Raw genomic sequence first — 9912 nt, forward strand, 5'->3', positions numbered from 1 at the left:
TGGCTCTCCGAGGTCACCTCACATCTGGGATTGGAATGTCTGGGCCTTTCCTGGGTGTCTGACCAGGGCCATATTAGTAAAAACATGGCTATTCTGTAGCCAGCTGGTAAACATCCCATCCTCCTAAATTTTCGCTTTATCGCCCCAACAGACTCTTCCTGGCAGCTTCAGAGGAATGTCAGAGACTAACTAGACAAAGAGAAGGCAGTTTTTAAACAGCTTTCAGAATTCACTAGCTTTGACTTCCGTGTCTGGCCAAGATGGAGTACTAGGGATTGGATTTACCCTCCTGCCTCCTGCCTGAAATAACCAAAAACAAACACACAAAATATATGAAGCAATAGTTTTCAAGACATTGGACATCAGGCAATGAAGGACAATAATTCCTGAAAGACAGGGGAAAAATGAGGTGAGCCTTGCAGTTGGGCCAGCTCACTGCCCTGAGAGCATTTCCAGACCACAGAGCAGGAAGGGGGAACCCAGATGGAGCCCAACAGACTCCCTGAGTTGCAGAAACAGCTGAGCATCCAGGAAGAACATAGTGCCTAGAGTTGGCAAGACAGAGTACCAGAGGAGAGACCCCTGGAGATCCACAAAAGATCACTCTCCAGTATGCAGCTGGAGACTGATCAATGCATGCGTGTGAGCAAACTACTCAAGGGGGGAAAGGAGTAGAGGTAACTGCCCAAACCCCACACAGGCTGAGTAGTGCAGGCAAGGACAGGAAAACTGTTATTATAACTGTATCCCATGTGCTCAAAAGGTGATATAGAAGAACAGAAGATATCAAAGAGTCCCTACTGAACTTCTACAGATGAAAACAATGTCTGAAATTCAACAACAACACTGAATGCGATTAACACCAGATTAGGCATGACAGAATAAAATATTAGTGAACTTGAAGACATAGCAGTAGAAACTCTCCGAAATAAAAAACAGAGAAAAAAGAGTTTTACAAGTGAAAAGAGCATCAGTGAGCTGTGGGATGACTTCAAGCAGCCTGATATATGAGTAATTGAAGTCCTTGAAGAAGAGGAGAGAGAGGAAGGAACAGAAAAAATATTTGAGGAAATAATGGCTGAAAGTTTCTAAATTTGATGACAATTGTAAATCCACAGATCCAAGTAACTCACCAAGGCCAAGCACAGGAAACACAAAAGACACAAGCTCCATTAAGAAGAACATGTAATCTGAATAGTCCTGTGTCTATTCTAAAAATTGAATTTGTAGTTAAAATCTTTCCACAAAGAAAACTCAAGACCCAGATGGCTAAATGTACCAAACATTTAAGGAAGAAATAATACCAATTCTCCAGAAATTCTTCTAGAAAATTGAAGAGGAGGGACTACTTCTCAATTCATTCCATGAAGCTAGTATTATTCTGATATCCAAATCAAAGACATTATAAGAAAATAAAATTACACACCAATATTTGTTATGAGCATAGATGCAAAAATTCTAACTAATACTTAAGCAACCAAGTTCAACAACATACAAAAACCACCAAACATCATGACCAAGCGAGATTTATCCCAGGAATTCAAGGTTGGTTTAACATTCCAAAATCAATGTTTGGCATGAGGATAGACACACAGATCTGTGGAAGAGAGTTGAGACACCAGAAATAAACCCATACATCTGTAGTCAATTCCTTTTCAACAATGGTGCCAAGACAATTCAATGAGAGAAAGAGCAATCTTTTCAAAAAGTGATGCTGGGACAACTGGATAGTCACGTGCAAAAGAATGAATTTAGACCCCCTACCTCACACCACATACAAAAATTAACTCAAAATGGATCAAAGACCTAATGTAAGAGCTAAAATTATAAACTCTTAGAAGAAAATATAGGTGTAAATTTTCATGACCTTGGATTAGGCAATAATTTCTTAGATATGACACCTAAAGCATAAGCAAACAAATAGAAAAATTGGATTTCATCAAAATTAAAATCTTCTGTGCTTCAAAGTACACTATCAATAAAGTGAAAAGTCAATCACAGAATAGGAGAAAATATTTGTAAATCATATCTCTGATAAGAGTGTAGTGTCCAGAATATATTTAAAAAACTCTTACAACTCAACAATAAAAGACAGATAACCCAACTTAAAAATGGGCAAAGGATCTGAAGAGACATTTCTTCAAAAAGATTACAAATAACCAATTAGCACATGAAAAGATGCTCAACATCACTAGTCATTATAGAAATGCAAATTAAAACCACAATGAGATACCAGTACACACCTATTAGAATGGCTAAAATGAACAAGTCTGGTCGTTCCAAGAATTCTTGTTGGCAAGAATATGGAGCATCTAGAACTTTCACATACATTTGATGAGAATATAAAATGGTATAACCACTTTGGAAAACAGTTTGGCAGTTTCTTAAAGAGTTAAACACCTTTAACACGACTTATCCATTTCTCTTTATCTAAGAGAACTGAAAGCATGTGTCCATATGAAGACTTATACATGTATAACAGCTTTGTTTCCAATAGTCACAAACTGGAAACAACCCAAACATCCTGTCGAGCGTTTAGCTAAGCTACTCCATGGTATTGCTGCCTCAGCATCCATTTTGTTGGCTAAGTGGCCTGCGGGGACCTTCCTTGGGCTGCTGCTCCAGGGGTGCGTGCCTCCTTCCATCAGGGTCCTGGTCTATCCCTTCTACCCTCTCCACCCCCAGCACAGGGTCCCTCCCATTACCCAACAGGGAAATACTACACAATTCTTCTTGAAGTGGAATTACTGAGCTTCTATTTGCTATTAAGAAAAAAGAAAAAGCTTTTGCCCTACATTCCAGATTTCAGCCTTTACGAGGCAGAGGGAGGAACATTTGGTTCACAGACCTCTTCCCCAACCTCCTGACTTTTCACCGTGCAGGCAGCAGCCGTCTTTGGTTATGGTTTCGGGCCAACTCTGCTAATTCCTCTTGCAAGTAATTACCTAAAACTAGCCCACCCATTCACACTTTTCCCCAGCATCTTGCCTACAACAGATTATGAACAGGTAAAACTGGGTCTCTGTATTCACTACCGCTGGCCAACGGGAAAGTAACAATTTACAAGGCTAGTAGAACATTTTCTACTTAGTTTATCCCCCCAAAACACTGAACAAACAAAAATTCCTTTGTTATTAGAATTTTCATATTATTTCACTATAATCAAGTGACAAATATAAGGCAGGAACCACGCTCAGCACATTGTGTAATAATTTTTAACTTCGACAACGACTTCTTAAGATAAATACTATCTTCCTGATTTTACTGATGAGGAAATTGAGACCTAGTGATGTTAAGTAGGTGAAGTCACTCAGCTAGTGAGTGGGACATTTCGGGTCTGCATGCGCCAAGTCTAAATGAGGTGTCTGCCAGATGATGGAGAATCAGCAACTTGAAAGGAGCAGCCCCATCCCGCTGTCCCTAAGACATAGAAGGCTCCTGGTACTTCCTTTCTCTCCAATCCCACTGAATTTTCCTAGAGAGAGATCTTGGGCAAAAGTCTGGCAAGAGTGCCTTTCCCTGAATAATAAGATGAGGAATTGTGGGCGCCACCCTAGGTGCATTTCTCTGAGGATGCAGACAAGCAGGCCGACAGCCAGCTCCTGGTGCCTCATACACTCCCTCTGCCCCCGTTGGAGATCGCAGACACTCTACATGTAGGCATCTCTCTTCTTGTGAGTGGCTTTCATTCTCATTGAACACAGTAAGGCATCCTGGTTAGAGTGTGTGTGCATGCGTGTGTGGGTGTCTGCGTTTGCTTGTGTGTGTGTGTGACTAAGAGGGACAGTGAGGGACTCTGGTTTAACAGCATCTGTTTTCACTCTTTCCAGAAGATTTCTAGCTGCCCACAAATGATGCATTTGTTTGTTCTCTGTGTGGATTCTGAAGCCAAGTTTAATTCGTGCTGGGGTTATTAATCCTACAAAGGGTATTTTACATGAGTTCAGTGTCCTTCCGAATGGAAGCCAGGGCCAGCTGAACCACTCACTCTACACCTGCCTTTATTTTGCCGGGAGCAGAAAGGGGAGCGAGCGGGGGTCAGTCAGGATTCTTTGGTTGTAGCGAAAGAAACTGAGTTTAGTGAGTTTAAGCAAGAAAAGGGGATTTATTGGGAGGATATCAAGTGAAGGAAGAGATGAACAACCAGATTCAAAGAGGGACAAGAATTAGGGAAATGCCAGGATCTCAGCTGCCAGAACTTGTGGAATTTGTATCCAGGATGCTACGAGTTGACTTGGCTCCAGCTGCCATCTCTCCTGGTGTGATTTGGCACCAGATTTCATTTCCAAGGATAGAGAATTTAATTGCCCTACCATGAGTTTAATTTGGTTGGGAGCAGGACCCTGTGACTGCCCCCTCATCAGAATCACAGCAATCATAGAGGGGATGCAACAAGTCGCTCGCTGTAGTCTACCCTCTGGCTGCCCAGTACTCACATGCAAACACTCTTCTTTCCGTAGTTACAGTTCCAAAAATGCCCCTGCTTTACGGTGACTACCCCATGTGACCCACACATGGACTGCCCCTTTCCCAATGGGTGACAATCCAAAGACCCACCCAGTGTACCATGCTCCCAAGTGGTGTGAAAGGGTAGTTGGTCTCAGAGTCCAAGAGCTCTGAGTAACGTAAATTTCTTATCTAGATACACTACTGTCTTAATATTTTACAACCTATGGACTAAATAATAAAGCCAGACACCAAAAACCTACATTACCTACAAAGAGAAGAATATCTTTAAGATGTATGTGACACAGCAAGCAAGAAGTACAGGCAGAGGTTGCCGTTCTTATTTCTGTAACTGACATATGTGGCTTCCTGTCCCCATTACCTGTTCCTGGTCCTTGGTCTTCAGGGTCCCATCTCTGCCAGGTGAGATTGTGGGGGGGCCGAAACCTTTATTCCCGAGAGGCCTGAGTCCTTGGTGGCCCCGCCTGTGTACGGTTGCCTCCGTGTTCCATTAACCTTTATTGCTGGGTGTGATAATCAGAATGATAATAGAATATTTATTGAACACTTAGAATATGCTAGAACTAGTGCCAGGTGCTTTACATGTCTTATTTCGTTATCCTCACAGTAACCTTTTGAAGGTACTATTAACATCCCCACCTTATTAGTGGGGAAACTGAGAAATGGAGACATTAAGTAACTCTCCCAGGTTCACAGATAGTATGAGGGAGGTTGGACTTGAACCCAGGCAGTCTCCTTGAGTTGTATCTGTACACCTCTAGGCCACCACTATGTTGGAGCAACACTTTTTCCCCTGGAAGTCAGGGTGGACCCCCTCAGCCAATACTATACCGTCCATAACCCCCCTACCTTCTGGTCGTCCTCGTAAAGACTCACTCTCACTGGCAAACCCCATGGTGTTCTAGATCCCTTAAAAGTTTAAATATTTACTTTTCTGATGCATCTTTATCTGAGGACACAACCCAAGGTCTCACTTTAAAAAGCTAGGAAGAAGTCACAGAAGGTACCTGTGATATTATAGCAGGTGTCTTCCTCAAGGATGCCTGGTCTTCCCATTCGAAGGATACCAGGTGTGTGAACTGGCCCAGGTCTGGGGATTGTGTGGTAGGCTGTGGTTCTCTCACATGCTGCCTCAAGACAGGCCTCTCTTCACCTCCCTGAGCCTACAAATCAAGGAACTTTAGCAGGTTGCTTACCAATTTAACTTCTGGAGATCCTTGTTAATCACCCACAGCCTGAGATCTTGGAAGGTAAGAGTGCTCCCTGGGGACTGAGCCCTACTCCTGCCCTACTCCCCACTGTAAGGGCCCTACCCACTGTTCCTCTGGCAGTGAATGCTCCCAGCCCCCAGGGCTCCTCCACCCCCTCAGAGATCTGGGATCCATTTCCATCACCAACCCTCCCATTAGCATTCCATGACAGCCGGTAAAGCCTTTTTAAAGATTCCAGAACTTCCATCACCAATTTATTCCTTGGGGCAAGGGTGAGGGAGGAGGGAGTCAGTGGGTCCTCTCAGGGTACGCCCCAAGGGGGTGGATGAGGTGGGTACACATGAATGGGTCGAGCTCAGCATGCCTGTCTCCCACAGTCTTAGAACTAATTCTTCTGTGTTATGCAAGGGTTTCTAACCTTTCCCTGTCGTTTCAATGCCATCAAGTTTGCATCAGCCAGCCCAGCAAATTGTTAGAACACAGACAACAGTCCCCACACCAGCACATCAAACACAGGATTGTATTATCAATACCCTCGATCAGATCCAAAATCGTGTTCCCCCCTTTTGGTCAAGTACCCTCAAAATCCATTCCCACATTCTCCAGATTTCTGATGACGTGAATTAGCGAACTCCAGCAATTTCTCTGGGTGTCTCTCTCCTTGCTATATTTCTGCCTCTAGTAACAAGCTGAAATCCTGTTCCTGGGCAAGCAACCACGAGGAGTGGGGCATGGAGGAAACTGTTAACTTTCTCCTTCAAGGGAGAAGCATCTTCCTCAGGCAAGTGGGGAGTGTTTCAAAGGATTCGATGGATTTGCGGGTTCTCTGAGTCCTCCAAATCCTCCCTAATATCCCCATTCCAGTGGTTGGGGGTCTCATTCTTTTCTTTTTTTTTTTTTTTTAAAGATTTTTTTATTTATTCCCCCCAAAGCCCCAGTGGATAGTTTTATGTCGTAGCTGCACATCCTTCTAGTTGCTGCATGCGGGACTCGGCCTCAGGATGAACGGAGAAGTGGTGCCTCGATGCGCACCCGGGATCCGAACCCGGGCCACCAGCATCGCAGCGCGCGCACTTAACCACCAAGCCACAGGGCCGGCCCTCATTCTTTTCTTATTAGTGCTTTAAATTTCAAATAAAAGCTCTAGGAAGTTTGTGGATATAACTGGTGTTTTCTTTTAGCAACCTATAGAATCAGTCTCCAAAATTTATTTCCAATGAGATTTTAGCCTGGTCACAGAAGGCCTTGAGTTCCACTCTGCACCTTGAGATGAACTTTATAGGATTTAATCTTGATGTGTATCCAAATATCCAAAGCTGTAGACACAACTATCCATCGTGGCATCTTCATTCTGCACCCTTTTAAAATTGTTTCATAACAGCAACTGCACAAACAGCCCTCCAAAACTTTGCCTCAGTGGGCACCTGGCTCTGGTTGGCCGTGGATGGATGGTAACTTGACTAGTTGCTTTGCCACTTTCTACCACCAGCAGCTCTTTCCCTCTGTATTTGTTGCCTAGGGCTGCTGCAACAAAGTACCACAAACTGAGTGGTTTAGACAACAGAAAGGTGTTGTCTCATTGTTCTGGAGGTTAGAAGTCCCAGAACAAGGTGTCAGCAGGGTTGGTTCCTTCTGAGGGGTACAAAGAAAAATATGTTCCAGGCCTCTATCCTAGCTTCTGGTAGTTTGCTGGCTTGTAGAAGCATCACCCCCATCTCTGCCTTCATCTTCAGATGGCCTTCTCTCTTGTGTGTGTCTGTGTCCAAATTTACCCTTTTCATAAGGACACCTGTCATATTGGATTCGGGGCTATGGACTGAATTGTGTCTCCCCAAAATTCATATGTTGAAGCCCTAACCTCCAATGTGACTGTATTTGGAGATACGGCCTTTAAGAGTAGTTAAGATTAAATGAGGTCGTAAGGGCAGGGTCCGAATTGATAGGATTGGTGGCTTTATAAAAAGAGGAAGAGAGAGAGAGATCCTGCTCTTTCACAGCCACGTGAGGTCACAGGGAGAAGGCAGGGCCATCTGTCAGGAACCGAATTGGCAGCACCATGATCTTGGACTTCCCAGCCTGCAGAATGTGAGAAAACAAATTTCTGTTGTTTAAGCACCCAGTCTATGTTATTTTGTTATGGCAGCCCAAGCAGACCAAAATAGACCCCGTCCTAATTACATCTGCAACCACCCAAAGAAGGTCACATCCTGTGGTACTGGGGCTTAGAACTTCAGCATATACGTTTGGGGGATGACAGCACAATTCTACCCATAACACCATCCATCCTAGAATATACACAGGAGTTTATTCTCTGCCCATCTAGGTCCCTAACCAATTCCAATTATCCTACATTCCTCTGAGGGCCTGTGGCCTTCAGTCATGTGCAGAGTACAAATGTCTGTGTTGGTTAAGGTTTCTGGTGTGCAGGTAACTGGAACGGACCGTAGCCAACCTAAGCTGGACAGGGGAATTTACGGAAATGATGCTAAGTCACAATATCAAAGGGATTGCTCAATATTCAGCCTGGAAAGAGTGGATTCAGAACAACTGAGTGTCTTGGCACAAGAGCCACTGTGACTGTTCATCTTGGTCACTCCTTCCGGGGACTGGGCTCCAGCCTCCAGCAGTCTTGGACCCCTTGTCTCCACTTGAGATTCAAATTCCAAGAGAATGTGGGATTGGCCTATATCAGGGAGTTGAAGGGTACCCCAGAACCAAAAGGAGTGAGAGCCGTTCCCCAAAGGAAGGGATTCTGGGTAAACAAAGGCAGCCCCGGTTCTCAGATCAGGGCTGGACTGCACAATGGAGAGCCTGTGTGTGACCAGGAGCAAACCGCTTCATCTCTCGGGGCCTCAGTGTCTTTATTTGTTAACCAGGAACCACAGCACTCCTCCTGCCCCCTGACAGGTAACCATCAAATGTGAATGAAGACACGGATGCACTTGGAAATTAACGCAAAGACACGACAGTGCGGCCGCCAGACATCCCGCCCCTTCTCCAACTAAACTGCCGCACCTCTGCGGCTTCCAGCTGAGTCACTGCCTGCCCTCTGGAAACCTTTCCCGGTTTTCCTCCCAGCGGACCAACACTGACTGCGGCATTCGAGTGCAGTCATTTTCAGCCTCCACATCCCACAAAACTCTCTTCCAAAGAATTTGAATTTGCCCTCTGATGGGAACATGAAAATTCTTTTTCTGAGAAGGGCAGTGAATGTATCCAGGTATCCTGTGGTGATATTTGTCTTTGACAGTAAGTTTTAAAGACTCAGTGAACTGCAGGAGTGTTTTTGGGAGCAAATGACATTGTGGAGGTACCTGAGTGAAGGACGGGCTGGGGAGTGGAGATTCACGAAGCGCCACACGCCCAAGGGTCCTACTCTCAATGCCACGGGTCACGGATGAGCCCTCAGGGCAAGGAGGAGAGCGTGGTACCCGTGCAGGTGAACATGAGGTTGAAGCAGCCCTCCTCAACTACACGGTGCCCCGAGCACCGCTGGTCAGTAGATTGGAGCGCACCAGACAGGGGGAAGAGGGCACGGACAGATGCTGATTCAATTTTCTCTCCTTTGTATGCAGATATCACATTATCAGCCCACTTTCCACTGGGGAGAAAAGATGTTCTAAAGAGTTACAGAACCTCTGCGGTGCTCATTACCCTTATACGTCTCAAATTTGGACAAACTGGGAAGAGGGTGCCTCATTTGCATAGATAAACTGTTTGACGATAGACTGTTGATTGAAAAAAAACATCTCTCTTAGTACTGTACTTCTGTGTGCAAGTTCCTAATAGTTCACCAGCCAACGAAGCAGAGGGCTGGGCACATATTAGGAACTAACTGTTTGCTTGTTTGCTTCTATGTTATCAGTTAGGAATGTTCTCAGTTGAAAGTAATAGAACACCTGACTGAGAGTGGCGAAACAAATAGGGGTTCACTTCTCTAACATAATAAGTGGGTGGGTGCTGACCTTGGCTTAGCAGCTCAATGAGGTTGGAGCCCGCATCTCCCTGATTCTCTCTGCTTTTCTCTCATGATTACCATAAGGCTGCCTGAGCGCCTGGTATCACATCTTCATTCAAGGCAGGAAGCCAGGGCAAAGGGGCTTTTTATCAAGAAAACAAAAGCTTTTTGAGAAGTCCTTCTAACAGTCTTCTGCTTTTATCTCTTGGGCCAGGGCTGTGTCCCATGGCTGTGTCCCAGAGCTGTGTCCGTGCACAGGAGGCTGGGAAGAGAGTA

Source organism: Ceratotherium simum, chromosome 1 (assembly GCF_057802395.1).
Source record: "Ceratotherium simum simum isolate JZ-2026a chromosome 1, ASM5780239v1, whole genome shotgun sequence".
Classification (NCBI taxonomy): domain Eukaryota; kingdom Metazoa; phylum Chordata; class Mammalia; order Perissodactyla; family Rhinocerotidae; genus Ceratotherium; species Ceratotherium simum.